Source organism: Zingiber officinale, chromosome 1B (assembly GCF_018446385.1).
Source record: "Zingiber officinale cultivar Zhangliang chromosome 1B, Zo_v1.1, whole genome shotgun sequence".
In the NCBI taxonomy this organism is placed as follows: domain Eukaryota; kingdom Viridiplantae; phylum Streptophyta; class Magnoliopsida; order Zingiberales; family Zingiberaceae; genus Zingiber; species Zingiber officinale.
Genome location: NC_055986.1, coordinates 140267569 through 140283488, shown reverse-complemented (window position 1 = coordinate 140283488; position 15920 = coordinate 140267569).

Here is a 15920-nt window from a genome sequence, read left to right as displayed (position 1 = left end):
AGTACAATTAAAGCCATGCAACTTTTGCACGCAGTACAGTAGTCTTGGGAGCATACGCTCGCTCATTTGTTCTACCTCATGAGTTTTGTGGCTTTGGACCATTAATGGCTGTGGCGAAGAACTCATCGATCTCGGGGGACTTGAAGAAGCCCACAGATGGCGCCGTGCCACGGTTCTTTGGTCTCAATTTCCGTGGTGGCGGAGGTAAGCAAGGAGGATGCTCAGGGATCCTGCAGTTCGCTCCCTTGGGCGTCCTGCACTTCTCATCCTGCTCCTCCTCTGCCTCCTCCAGTCCTCGACACGGCATGTTAATTGACTCCCTGAGCAAGGATTAGCTCGAAGAAGGTGAGGTAGAAAGAAATGATGTATATGGAAGAAGGAGAAGAATAGTTGGGAGAATAGTTAGAACAGATAATAACGATGCAAGGATAACTCAACTTGTATTACATGACAATTTGCATGATACATTTTAGCTCCAGCTGTTGTTTTCGGCGTGACTCGTAATTGGGCCCCTGATAACGAAATTTACAAATGGGCTGGGCTTGATCGATCCCTCTACTTCTTTAGTTGGATCCATCAACCCAATCAATTTGTTTGTAAGTTTTCAATTGACTCGTTTATCCTGTACATGAGCTTAGGAATACAAGAAGTCGAGCAAAAGACGCAGCTAGCGAGAAGAACGACACGGAAGAGAGCCGACGGGCTCGGTCGTCCGACGGACGAGGTGCTGTGGAAAAGTACGCGGGCGGACGAGAAGGAAGCACGCGACGTTTTCGAAAGACGAGAAGTCAGAGCGGAAGGTTGCTCTAGCAAGCCGAAATTTGGTTCGGGTGAGCCTTATTTTGGTTAGCTGAAATCACCCAAACGAACGGAGCCGGAGTGGAAGACCAGGATCGAGGCGAGCAGCACCGGAGCAGAGGGTTCGGATCGAAAAAAGTCAATTGTGTTGACTTTAGTGGTCAGGGCACCTGGAGCAATTCTAGGCACCCGGAACCCGATTTTGACCGGATCACGTTTGACTGCAATCAGTTGCGAAGGAGATAATACTTTATCCCCTTCCAACCGCCTGGAACCCTCCAGGCACCCCGACCAAGGCTATAAATACAGTCTTGGTCCAGAAGCTTTTCAATTCAACAAGCATTTGTAACAACACTTGTGCGCTTTCCTGTTTTGTTTAGCTTTTTTCTTTCTGTGCTTACACTGTTGTAAAAGAGGCTTCTCCGCCTGAAGGAGAATTTAGTGCGATCATCTTCCTGTTGGAACCCCAAGGTGCTTTGATGTGATCAAACAAGTTAAGTTAGGTTCTGTTTTGTCTAACCCTTGTGTCTAAGTGTGCAAGAGCTTATGAACATAGGAAGTCGAGCGGAAGATGCGGCTAGCGAGAAGGACGGCACGGAGAGAGAGCCGACGGGTTCGGTGTGTCCGAGGGACGAGGTGACCGCGGAAGAGTACACCGATGGACGAGAAGAACGTGCGCGGCGTTCGAGGGACGAGAAACCGGGGAGGAAGGCTGCTCGAGGAGAAGGCCGGAACTTGGGTTCGAGTGAGCCCTATTCCGGATGACCGAGATCACCCAAACTAGCGGAGCTGGAACAAAAGACCCGGACCGAGACGTGCTGAACCGGAGCAGCCCGGGGCCCCCGGAACAGCCCGGGGCGCCCGGAACCCTTCCGAGCGCCCGGAATGAAGATTTTGACTGGATCGAAGCTTATTGCGATCTGAACGTTGGGGATAAAATTTTATACCCCCAGGGCGCCCGAAACCCTTCAGGGTGCCCCGACCAGTGCTATAAATATAGCACTAGTTTGCATAGATCATTCAACTCACTTGTAATCAGTTTTATCTTTGCTTTCATTTTTGTTTCTTTTATTTGTGCTGTATCATCAGATAGTGCACTTACTTTCCTTGGATTAGCAATCTCTTGATTGCAAACCAAGTAAACCTCTGTGCCTGATTTGCATTTTATTAGTCTCTTTATTTTGATTACAAGTTCTTTTGAATTAATTGAATATCCGAGAAAGGTTTGTGTCTTTTTTTGTAGGGCAATTCACCCCTCCCCTCTTGCCGGCCTCCAAAGTGACCATCAAGTGGTATCAGAGCAAGGCGCTTCAGGAGCACTAACCGTCGATCGAAGCAACGAGAGTATTACAAAGAGGAATAAAAAACTTCTCTCACAAGAAGAGAAGATTGTCCCTCTTGTTTAAAAAAAAAAAATGTGGAACCGCCACATCAGCGCCCCCCCTAGAGCCGGTTCTACGGATATGGAGAGAGGTAAATGCAGGTACACAGCTGAAAGCGCATAGCCGGGACGCTAATATCAACTTTAACTGTATGGGTAAACTTTTTATAGTGACCGATACCACCGCCGAAACGACCCCTTATCAGAAACCCCCGAAGGGATTTTTGGGTGAACTGTACCACTTAATTGATAAGAGCCTGCGCAGGGGGGTGCTCGAACCTGGCACCTTAGTTAAAGGGTACAACGTCATAACCAGAGCACCCCTGATTCGGTTGTCTCTTGTTTGAGGATAAGAAACGTGGAGAAGGAGATGCTTAGCCTTTTTGTAGAAAATAGAGAATCGAAAAATAGAATTTCTTAATTCATCCAATGAGAGATGCAACTCCCATTTTATAAATGATGAAATGATTATTTAGCCGTTGTCATCCAGCCAAATATTAATTATATTATAGCCAAAATAATGGCAAGCAATTAATGGCTGATGTGACACCAATTAATAGCTGATAAACTTACCAAAAGAAGCTGATTTGACAACTAAACAATGTCTAGGTGGCTAGCTAAATAATGATTTGCATAATGGTGGATTTCCATCTGTTTTATCTTCCTTATTTTCAACACTCCCCCTCAAATTTGGCGCATAGATATCCATAGAGCCCAACTTGATGAGGATATTCTGTATATGGTTAACTGTAGTCCCCTTAGTAAAGATGTCAGCAAACTTCTCATGACTCCGTATATAAGGAGTGATTATGGTTTTGTCTTCTATCTTTTGACGCACAACATCTCAATCAACTTCGATGTGTTTGATTCGCTCATGAAAGACTGGATTTGAAGCAATATGGATGGTTGATTGGTTGTCGCAATATAGTTTAATAGGAGTGGTGACCATAAATCCCAACTCTTCGACTAAAGCCTTCAACCAGACTATTTCACTAGTTGCAGTTGTCATTGCCCTATATTCTGCCTCTGCGCTTAATCAAGATACAACTGATTGCTTTTTACTTTTCCAAGATATTAGATTTCCTCCAACAAACATGCAGTATCCTGTAGTTGATTTTCTGTCTTGAGTGTCTCCAGCCCAGTCTGCATCACAGTAGCCCACAATCTTTGAGCTTTTGTTGTTCTTCATGCATATCCCTCTTCCTGGAGATTGTTTGAGATATCTGAGGATCCTTTCAATGGCCTTCCAGTGGCTCATCTTAGGTGTGTGCATATGCTGGCTGATTTGGCCAACTGCATATGCAATATCTGATCTGGTAATAGTCAGGTAGATGAGTTTGCCAACCAACCTCTGGTACCTCTGTATGTCATCAAAAAGCTCATCCTTATCTTTTTCTTCATTATACGTAGAGAATGGACTGTTGGCTGGCTTTGCTCCCAGCTTACCTGTCTTTTGTAAAAGGTCAAGAGCATATTTTCTTTGGGATAGAACTAGCCCTTTAGGGGAATAGGCTAATTCTATACCTAGAAAATACTTTAATTTTCCCAAATCTTTAATTTCAAATTTAGACATTAAGAAATTTCTAGCTTGATTAATGCAGTTCATACTACTTCCAGTAATAATTATGTCATCTACGTATATAAGTACTATAGTGGTTTCCCTATCATTATTTTTAATAAAAAGAGAAGAATCACTATAACATTTTCTGAAATTGAGACAAATAAGTGCAGAACTTAATTTTGCATACCAAGCTCAAGGAGATTGTTTCAGCCTATAAATAGCCTTTCTTAATCGACAAACCTTTCCTTCCTCTCTTGAATGAATCCCTTGAGGTAATTGCATATATATACTTCTTCTTCTAACTCCCCCTGGAGAAAGGCATTTTTGACGTCCATTTGATACATTGACCATCTATTGTTGGTGGCCAATGATAAAAGAACCCTTACTGTGTTCATTTTAACCACGAGAGCAAATGTTTCTATATAATTTACACCGTAAGTTTGAGTATATCCTTTGGCCACTAGTCTGGCTTTAAAGCGATCTATTGAACCGTCACTTTTATGTTTGTCTTTGTAGATCCATTTACACCCTACTGTCTTTTTGCCCTCGGGTAAGGTTGTAATTTCCCATGTTCTATTTTTTATAAGTGTTGGGACCGATTATATAGCTAGAGGGGGGGGGGGTGAATAGCTCGGTGCGCTCATCTTGCTCTTCGTTGCTTGTTTCTTCAAGATATGCAGTGGAAAATACAAAGAAACAAAATACACAACGCTAACAAGAGGATTTACTTGGTACCCACCTCACAAGAGGTGACTAATCCAAGGATCCACACACTCATGCACCCTCCACTAATAAAACACTCTTTTTCGGTAACTACCGAAGGCGGAGAACCCCTACAATACTCTCAGTACAAGAAGAAGACAAGGGGAAAACAAATACAAGAATTCTTATAGGTTTGAGAACTGAAAACCCTATCCCTAGTTTCTCCTTCTTGCTTTTGATCCGCCTCTTGACTTGGAAAACTTCCAAGAACCTTCAAGAACTGGCGATCTAAAATTCAGAGAGATGTTGTGGAGTCGCTGGTGAAGATCGGAGCTGAACAGTGTAAGAGTTGGCGAAGAAAGAGCTCGACAACGGCTTTAATCGACGCCAACGGTTGGTTCCCGATCGATTGGATTGCTCCCAATCGATCGGGGAGGCTTTGGATCGATCGGCTGATCGATCCAGAGCACCTTTGTGCTCTCGGGAAATTGCTTGGATCGATCGGCTGATCGATCCAGGGCTTATCGCACGAAATCGTAGCTCCCAATTGATCCACTGATAGATTGGGGGATCTAGATCGATCGACTGATCGATCCAGCGCTGTTATGTGCGATCGTGCACTTGTCCCAATCGATCCACTGATCGATTGGGAGGAGGTTTGTCGCGAAGACTTGCCCAATCGATCGTCCAATCGATTGGGCATGAGCCAATCGATCGGCTGATCAATCCAGCTCATGATTTCTCCCTAAAATCAAGTCTAAAGTCTCCTAAATCAACATCTGGTCAACCATGACCTGTTGGTTCATCGTGCCTAGCATCCGGTCACCCCTTGACCTGCTAGAACTCGCTCACCAAGTGTCCGGTCAACCTTGACCCACTTTGACTTATCTTCACCAGGTGTCCGATCAACCTTGATCCACCTGAATTTTCCTTGTGTCAAGTATCCGGTCAATCCGTTTGACCTACTTGGACTTCCCAACACTAGATGTCCGATCATCCTTGATCCATCTAGATTTTCCTTTCCTGGCTTCACTCACCAGGACTTCCCTTCTGCCTAGCTTCACTCACTAAGACTTCATGTCTGTCTGGCTTCACTCACCAGGACTTCCCTTTTGTCTAGCTTCACTCACTAGGACTTTATATCTTCCTGGCTTCACTCACCAGGACTTTCCTTCTGCCTAGCTTCACTCACTAGGTCTTTCACCTGGCTTCACTCACCAGGATTTCTCTTCTGCCTAGCTTCACTCACTAGGTCTTTCACCTGGCTTCACTCACCAGGATTTCCCTTCTGTCTAGCTTCACTCACTAGGACTTTCACCTGGCTTCACTCACCAGGATTTCCAGTCAAGTATCCAGTCAATCTTGACCTACTTGACTCTCCTTCACACATGAATAATTGCACCTGCAATCTTCATGTATTGTCAAACATCGAAACCACAACATCAAGACTCTAGCTTGACTCAATTCAGGCTCAGTCAACATGGTCAATCTTGACCTGGGGAATATTGCACTAATAATCTCCCCTTTTTTGATGTTTGACAATACCTTCTTTAAGTTAGGCTAATCCCATAGCCTCAACCTTCTTCATGCCACTAGGTAATGAAGACGTAAGTTAAACCCTACATTCTCCCCCTAAGAGGACAAACTCCCTCTTAGATAATGAAGGTCTAACTTAAACCCTTCATTCTCCCCCTATTGGCACACCAAATTCATTCCCAATCTTTGGGCACTCATAAAAAAAAAAAATAAACTCTCCTCCTGAAGAGTTACTCTTCGTTGTTTACAACTTCACTCGTTGCTCACAACACAATAATGAAGGTCCCATACCCTTCATTATTCTCAACGCTCATCCTTGAGCATATGCCACTTGGTATATTTACTTGTTGTGTTCACACACGATTCCACTTGTTGTGTGAATACAATTTGTTGTGTCAGAGCCACTTGTTGTGTTCACACACGATTCAAATGAAATTCCCATACCCTTCATTATCATCACATGCTTATCCATGAGCATGCATCACTTGAACAATGAAGATATCCACTCTCCATTGTAGTCAAATGCCCAACCTTGAGCATTTTCACGACAGAAGGTTAACCACCTTCCAAGGTGTATGAAAATTAGATTTTCATGTCCTTAAAGAGTAACTCCCCCTAAAGACATGCACGTAACTTCTGTCATTGCACCAACAATGACTTGGAATCCCTAAACCTTTAGGAAACCCAAAATAGAAGTTTTGAGGTTCATAAATTCAATAATGAAACCAAACCTCAACCTAAACCTCTACTTAGTCTTCCTTAACCAATCCATCTTTGTTTTCATCATGAAAACTCCCCTTAAATGTATACAAATGTGTTTTGAGGGGTTAGGAATGGTTACCTAGACTAAAGATGGTCCAAAATGCTGAAATCAAGCTTTACCAGCCAAAATCAGCATTCCCAATCGATTGGAGTTGGGTCCCAATCGATTGAACCTGCTTGAATCGATCCACTGATCGATTCAGGAGGGCTGGATCGATCAGTGGATCGATCCAGGAAGCTTCTGTTCGCAAGAAGCTTGCTCTCAATCGATCGCCCGATCGATTGAGACCCTTCAATCGATCGGGTGATCGATTGAAGCTCTGAAAAAGCTGAAATTTCATTTCAGTCAAGTTCAGAAACCCCTAGAAAAATCTACAAAATTTTAAAAATCATAAAAATCGTTGTAGACATTATTTAGGGCATATAGTATCATGGAAAAATAGTTTTCTAAGAAAATACTTCATATTTTCTAAGATTGACACAAACTAGAAAACTTGTAAAAACTTTAGTGTTTTCTTCTAGTTTGTGCTCAATTATTCAATGATGATTACTATCACAAGATAACCTTCACCAAGGTTTTCCAAAAACATTTTAAAACCATTTTCAAAACCAATATCCAACCATGTTCCTTGGGCTTAATGCACATGACTTGTACATTAGCTTTCCCAATGATTGGAAAACACATAACTATGTGTTTCGATGAACTTAAAACTCACAAGAATGCACTAAATCAACATCTTGAGTTTTGTTCATCATCCTAACATCTCACTTGTATTTAATGTGTACTAAAAATACATACAAGTCACCTTATAGTTTATGTGAGATGTAAAGTTTTGGTTTTGTCCTAATCTAGGGATCATGCATATCTATCTAGGCATTTTGAGGTTATGAACATCCACCAAGAATATTACTTGTTAATAAATGTCATTAATTGGTCCTTAATTTACAAGGAAATAAAATAATGTATGATGATGTTATGGCATACATCAAAAAAAATAATTTTCAAAAGAAAATTTCCTATAACTATATGATGTATGCATGACATGACATGGTATTTTTGTATTTTTCATAATAAGGAATGAATGCAAAAGTAAATATGATGTCATGGCATATAATGGGCAAATAAAGCATGAAAAATTAGCATAAAAGAAATACCTAGATTATCTATCTAAGTAACCTTAACCCTTAGCTAAATTAAAGTTTAAACCCTACATTGCCCAAAATGTCTCAAGAAATGCCAAAATCTAATTTTGACATTTTTCTCCCTTTTTCCAATTTGTGCCAATTTAAATTAAACATATTCCTCAATTTTTGGCACAAATTACTCTCTCAAGGAGTAACCACTTAAGTTAAGGCATATATTGCCTTTAATTTCCTAAGAACATACCAAAATCTCAACTTGGTAGTTCTTTTGATTTTCCCTATTTGTGTCACTTAGAATATTATCCAATTTCTCAAAATGTGACACATTTTACTCTTCCCAAGAGTAAACATATACCCCTTATCATTTTCAAAGGTTAACAATAACCTTGAAAATGCTCTTGGAGTGCCAACTTTATCATGATTAGGTTAACTACCCTTTCAATTAGAGTTGACACTCTCTAACCCATTTATGGGGTAGAGAAAATGCTCCTAGGAACTCAAAACCTATTGGTGCTCCTTGGATGCTCTAGGTATTCACTAGGGATAACTTCCCTAGATACTTTCCTAGTGACCTTGTTAGGCTTCTTAGAAGCCTTGGTCACATTTTCTAGGTCAACCCTAGGAATTTCTTCCCTTGTGACCTTTTTAGTGACTTTGTTAGACTTTTTAGAAGTCTTAGTCACTTTAGTTGCAAAAATATTCCTAGGGATAACTTTTCTTGTACTTTTAACTTGACCCTTAGACCTAGACTCGGTTCCATAGCTATATGGAACCCTATGGTAAGAAGTTACATCCTTCTTAGCCTTGAGTTTGTATCCCAAACCTCTATGACCATTGGATGACCTTTATTGTACTCCTAGACCTACGTTTTGCTCATTTTGCCCTTTTAGGATATTTTCCATCCTTTTTAGGGTCTTTTCCATTTTATCAAGCCTTGACCTCAAGACATGATTTTCTATCATTAAATCCTTAGTTTTTGATTTTTCATTAATTCTTTAAGTATTTTTATTTTTAGGCTTATAACTATGGTTCTTAGTGTTATTGCCTAAATTCTTATCTACCTTCCTAAACCTAGGTGTGGTAGTTTTAGCATGTAGAGCCATATATTTTTCTTTAAAGCTCTCATACTTTCTATTCTTATGGTAAATAGCATTAAAATGATAAATATTAGAATTAGCATGTTTTTTTACCATTATTCAAGGGAGTAGGCTCAATAAATGATACCTTCCTTTTTACCTTGGAGGCTCCCCCTTGATTTGTGCTTCCTCCAAGAGCCTTGACCGCCTTCTTCCCCTTGAGACATTGGCTCCGGTAATGTCCCTTTTGATTGCACAAAAAGCACACAATGTGCTCCTTGCTCTTCTTTGTTGAGGGAGCGGTCTCTTTGAGCTTTTCTTTGTCCTTTAGTGCCACTTGACCCTTCTTCTTGGCCAACTTAGGGCACTTGCTCTTATAATGCCCATGCTCTCTACACTCAAAACATATGATATGATTTTTATTTTTAATTGAAATGTTTATACCTTCATGTGTAGGGATGGCATCTTCTCCTTTTGATCCGAAGGTAGAGACTTCCTCTTGATCCGATAATGATGCTCCTCCTATAAATTCGGCTTGACTTGTGGAGGTGGAAGCTTCTTCATCCTCTTCTTCTCTTGACCCGGATGTGGAGACTTCTCCTTCTTCTTGATCCGGTGTCGTCGAAAATTGCTCCCCCTCAATCCTAGAGGTGGAGGCTTCTTCATCTTCATCTTGTACATGGAACAAGGAGTATGCCCTCTCCTTGCCCTCTTCATTGCATTCCTTTGAAGATGAGGCTTCTTGGACTTCTTCTTCTTCGGAAGTTGAGCATCTCTCAATTTCGGAGACCTCTTGATTTTGATCCATCGAGTCACCCTCTTTGAATTCTTCGTGATTTGGTACAGTGGAGGGGATCTCATGAATCTTAGCCAATTTGCTCCATAGCTCTTTGGCATCCTTGAATTCCCCAACTTGAGCCAAAATGTTGCTCGACAATAGATTGACCAAAAGCTTGGTCACTTTATTATTTGCCTCACATCTTTGGATTTGTTCTTGGCTCCATTTGCTTTTCTTGAGAGGCTTGCCCTTGGAGTTTGTTGGAGCTTCAAATCCTTCCATGAGAGCAAACCATTGCTCTATCTCCATCATCAAGAAATTCTCGATCCTTGATTTCCAAAGATCGAAGCTTGTTGAAATAAATGATGGAGGCACCCTTGTATCGAATCCAAACCCGTCTTGGAATTCCATTTGAAGTTGAGCTTCTTGTGATGAAGTCTTCGACTTGTAGAATTGCTTTAACTTCTTCACCCTCTAGCTCTTTGCCCCTTCCGGCGATGATTCCGGTGAAGAGCGGCCTCGCTCTGATACCACTTGTTGGGACCGATTATATAGCTAGAGGGGGGTGAATAGCTCGGTGCACTCGTCTTGCTCTTCGTTGCTTGTTTCTTCAAGATATGCAGCGGAAAATACAAAGAAACAAAATATACAACGCTAACAAGAGGATTTACTTGGTATCCACCTAACAAGAGGTGACTAATCCAAGGATCCACATATTCACGCACCCTCCACTAATAAAACACTCCTTTTTGGTAACTACCGAAGGCGGAGAAGTCCTACAATACTCTCAGTACAAGAAGAAGACAAGGGGAAAATAAATACAAGAATTCTTACAGGTTTGACAACTGAAAACTCTAACCCTAGTTTCTCCTTCTTGCTTTTGATCCGCCTCTTGACTTGGAAAACTTCCAAGAACCTTCAAGAACTAGCGATCTAAACTTCAGAGAGATGCTGTGGAGTCGCTGGTGAAGATCGGAGCTGAACAGTGTAAGAGTTGGCGAAGAAAGAGCTCGACAACAGCTTTAATCGACGCCAACGGTCGGATCCCGATCGATTGGATTGCTCCCAATCGATCGGGGAGGCTTTGGATCGATCGGCTGATTGATCTAGAGCGCCTCTGTGCTCTCGGGAAATTGCCTGGATCGATCGGCTGATCGATCCAGGGCTTATCGCACGAAATCGTAACTCCCAATTGATTCACTGATCGATTGAGGGATCTGGATCGATCGACCGATCGATCCAGCGCTGTTCTGTGCAATCGTGCACTTGTCCCAATCGATCCACTGATCGATTGGGAGGAGGTTTGTCGCAAAGACTCGCCCAATCGATCGGCCGATCGATTGGGCATGAGCCAATCGATTGGTTGATTGATCCAGCTCATGATTTCTCCTTAAAATCAAGTCTAAAGCCTCCTAAACCAACATCTGGTCAACCATAACATGTTGGTTCATCGTGCCTAGCATCCGGTCACCCTTGACCTGCTAGAACTCGCTCACCAAGTGTCCGGTCAACCTTGACCCACTTGGACTTATCTTCACCAGGTGTCCGATCAACCTTGATCCACCTGGATTTTCCTTGTGCCAAGTATCCGATCAATCTGTTTGACCTACTTGGACTTCCCAACACCAGATGTCCGATCATCCTTGATCCATCTGGATTTTCCTTGCCCGGCTTCACTCACCAGGACTTCCCTTCTGCCTAGCTTCACTCACTAGGACTTCATGTCTGCCTGGCTTCACTCACCAGGACTTCCCTTCTGCCTAGCTTCACTCACTAGGTCTTTCACCTGGCTTCACTCACCAAGATTTCTTTTCTGCCTATCTTCACTCACTAGGTCTTTCACCTGACTTCACTCACCAAGATTTCCCTTCTGCCTAGCTTCACTTACTAGGACTTTCACCTGGCTTCACTCACCAGGATTTTCAATCAAGTATCCAGTCAATCTTGACCTACTTGACTCTCCTTCACACATGAACAATTGCACCTGTAATCTTCATGTATTGACTACATGTATTGTCAAACATCGAAATCACAACATCAAGACTCGAGCTTGACTCAATTCAAGCTCAGTCAACACGGTCAACCTTGACCTGGGGAATATTGCACCAACAATAAGGGCATCTAGCTCTTCTTGCATTGCCTTTTTCCATTCTGGATTTTCATTGGCTTCATTATAATTCTTGGGTTCCTGTACTTGATCAATGCCACTCAAGAATACTTGATGACTTAGGGAAGTATTATTAGTAGTATAATAATTAGCAATTGGATGAGATATAGCTTTAAGATTGTAATAATCTACCCATTTAGATGAAGGGAACCTTTGCCTCATGGATCTTCTGAGGGAAGGTAGAGTTGAACCAGAAGTTTCATTTTCTGATGGTGTTGAGAAACTTTGAGATTGATCTCTCTCTTGCTCATTTCTTGTTTCAATCTCTAAGGAGTTTGGTTCATCATTTTCTCTTTGTTCAAGAGTGTTGTGTCTTCCTTCCTCAGAGTTTGTAATATTTTCCTCCTTGCTTGATTGTGGAGGAAGAATAGTTGGCTCTTCTGGAGTATATAGGAACATTTGAAAGTCCTCTTTTTCTTGTTCTTGCTCCTTTTCTTGTTGGTTGCTACTCGGAAAACCTAGAGGTTCCACTGTACAAAAATTTTGTACAAAGGTCTGAACTTTTTCCTAGCTACCATGTGTTCTTTTAAATTAAATTTTGGATCGCCTGCGGAACTTAACACGTTTGATCCAAAACTTAATCTATTTGTTCTTTTAGGTTTTGACTTGGGTCTCCTGCGGAACTTAACACGTTTGACCCAAATCACCTTAAGTTATTAATTCCATTAAATATTAATTTCCATAATTGGTTCCCAGTACTGACGTGGCAAGGCACACCGCCTTCTTGGATATAGGAGCAACCACCACCGACTAGACAAAACCTTTTATAGAAAGCTAATATTTAATTTCCTAAAATAACTTTAGGTCAACCGAAAAGAACAATCAAATCACAAGAAAAAAAACAAAGAAACACTATATCGAAAACAAATTCGAAACACTAGAATCGTATGCCTCTTGTATTTAGTATTATTTCCAAAAATAACTAGTATGATGCGGAAAGAAAAATTACTAGTTATACCTTTTAGAAAGACCTCTTGATCTTCTACCGTATTCCTCTTCTAACCTCAGACGTTGTGTGGGCAACGATCTTCCGAGATGAGAACCACCAAGCACCTTCTTCTTCCTTACAAGTTTCGGCCATCAAAACTTCTCCTAGGATGAAGAGGTTCGGCCACCACCACCATGCTCCAAGGGATGCTAGAAAAGAGGCTTCTTTTCTCTCCTTCTTCTCCTTCTTAGATCCGGCCACCAAAGCTATCTCCACTATGAGAAGGTTTCGGCCACACAAAGGAGAGGAGAGGAAAGAAAGGACCGGCCACACCCAAGGAGAAAAGAGAGGAAAAATAGAATAGAGTCGTTCACCTTGAAGCCTCCTCTACCCCCTCTTTTATAATCCTTGGTCTTGGCAAATAAGGAAAATTTAATAAAAACTTCCTTAATTCTTTTGCCATTGAAAAGGAAAATTTATTTAATTAAAATAATTTTCTCTTTTCAATTTCTAATAATGGCCACCTCTTTCCCCAAAACAAGGAGAGTTTTAATTAAAACAAAAATTAAAACTTCCTAATTTGTTTCTAGAAATTTATAAAAATTTCTCCAATAATTTTAATCCCTTCATGATTGGTTAATAAAAAGAAATTTTATAAATTAAAATCTTTCTTTTAAACATATGGATAATTTCCAAAAAGAAAAGTTATCTCTAAAAATTAAAATATCCTTTCAATCTACAAATAAGGAAAGATATTAAATCTTTTCTTAATCTATTGTAGAAACTAATAAAAGAGAATTTTTAATTTTTAAACTTTCTTTTAAATCATGAATATAATTAAAAGGAAAGTTTTTACCAAAATTAAAATCAACCTTTTAATCTACAAATAAGGAAAGAGATTTTAACTCTTCTCTTAATCTTTTGTAGAATCTTATAAAAAGAAGGATTTAAATTTTTAAACTCTCTTTTAAATTATATTATCCACATAAGAAAAATTTTAAAATTTAAAATTCCTTTTTATTTAATAGGGCCGGCCACATGAATTCACCTATGAACATACCCATGGCCGGCCCTAGCTTAGTCTCCAAGCTAGCTTGGCACGTCCCTATAGGATGGGTAAGAAGGTGGGTATAGGTGGGTATAGTACTCTATAATTAAGAGGCTACGATAGGGACCGAGAGGAGGAATTGGTTTTGGTCTCCCGATAAAATTAAGCATCCCGTGCTCGCCCCGAACACACAACTTAATTTTATCAATAATAATTCATTCCATTAGAGAACTATTATTGAACTACTGCACCAATCTCAAATTACATTTTGGGCTCCTTCTTATCATGAGTGTGTTAATCTCCCTGTGTTTAAGATAACAAATGTCCACTAATTAAGTAAGTTACTGACAACTCGCTTAATTAATATCTAGCTCCAAGAGTAGTACCACTCAACTTCATCATCATGTCGGACTAAGTCCACCTGCAGGGTTTAACATGACAATCCTTATGAGCTCCTCTTGGGGACATTCTCAACCTAGATCACTAGGACACAGTTTCCTTCTATAATCAACAACACACTATAAGTGATATCATTTCCCAACTTATCGGGCTTATTAATTTATCGAACTAAATCTCACCCATTGATAAATTAAAGAAATAAATATCAAATATATGTGCTTGTTATTATATTAGGATTAAGAGCACACACTTCCATAATAACTGAGGTCTTTGTTCCTTTATTAAGTCAGTATAAAAGGAACGACCTCAAATGGTCCTACTCAATACACTTTAAGTGTACTAGTGTAATTATATAGTTAAGATAAACTAATACCTAATTACACTACGACCTTCCAATGGTTTGTTCTTTTCCATATTGGTCGTGAGCTACTGTTTATAATTTATAAGGTATTGATAACATGATCTTCTGTGTGTGACACCACACACCATGTTATCTACAATATAAATTAATTGAACAACTACATTTATCATAAATGTAGTCATTTGACCAATGTGATTCTTATTTCTAGATAAATGTTTATACCGAAAGCTAGGCTTTTAGTATACGCTCTAACATTTCTTGACCTGTAAAGTAAAACTTATTTTCTACAAATATCACATCCTTCGATGTGTATACTTTATTAGTAACAGGATCATGACATATATATCCTTTCTGAAATGAACCATATCCAATAAAAACACAACGTCTACCCTTTTTATCGAGTTTGTCCCTAAGTTGTTCAGGTACATGAACATTACAAACACAACCAAATACTTTCAAGTGTGAGATGTTTGGTTTAATGTTAGTGAGTAGTTCCAAAGGAGATTTACCTTTGAGTACTCTGGAGGGTAAATAATTGATAAGATGAGCAGATGTACTAACTGCATCACTCCAATAACTTTTTGAAATGTTTGCATGAAATAGAATGGTTCTAGCTATTTCTAATAAGTGTTGATTCTTTCTTTCTGCTACGCCATTTTGTTGTGGGGTATACGGACAAGATGTTTGATGAATAATCCCCCTTTCTTCTAGATAATTTTTAAATTCATGACTCGTATATTCTCCTCCATTATCAGTTCTAAGTATTTTGATATTAGCATTATATTGCTTAGAAGTGTATCGAAAGAAATGCTTAAATGCCTCGAATGCTTGTCCTTTAAATGTAAGTATGTATGTTCAAGTGTACCTAGTTACATGATCAATAAAAGATATAAAAATTTAAAACCTCTTCTAGACACAATCGGAGAGGTCCATATATCAGAGTGAATAAGATCAAAGGCATTTTTACATATTGTTTCAGAAATAGGATAGTACGTTCGAGTCTCCTTTCCAAAAATACAAGCTTCACATGATCTTTCTTCATAAATATTAGATGTGAACAAGTTTTGTAAAGCTTGTTTATGTGGGTGACCTAATCTAGCATGCCATAAAGAGTAATTATCTGTTTGACATGTTATGAGCGCATGACTATGTTGGTCCAAAAAATAAAGATTATTTCTTCTGGATCCATTACCAATCACCTTGTTCGTTTTGAGATCCTGAAAAGTAACAAAGTTAGAATAAAATATAACCTTGCAATTATGATCTTTAGTGATTTTGCT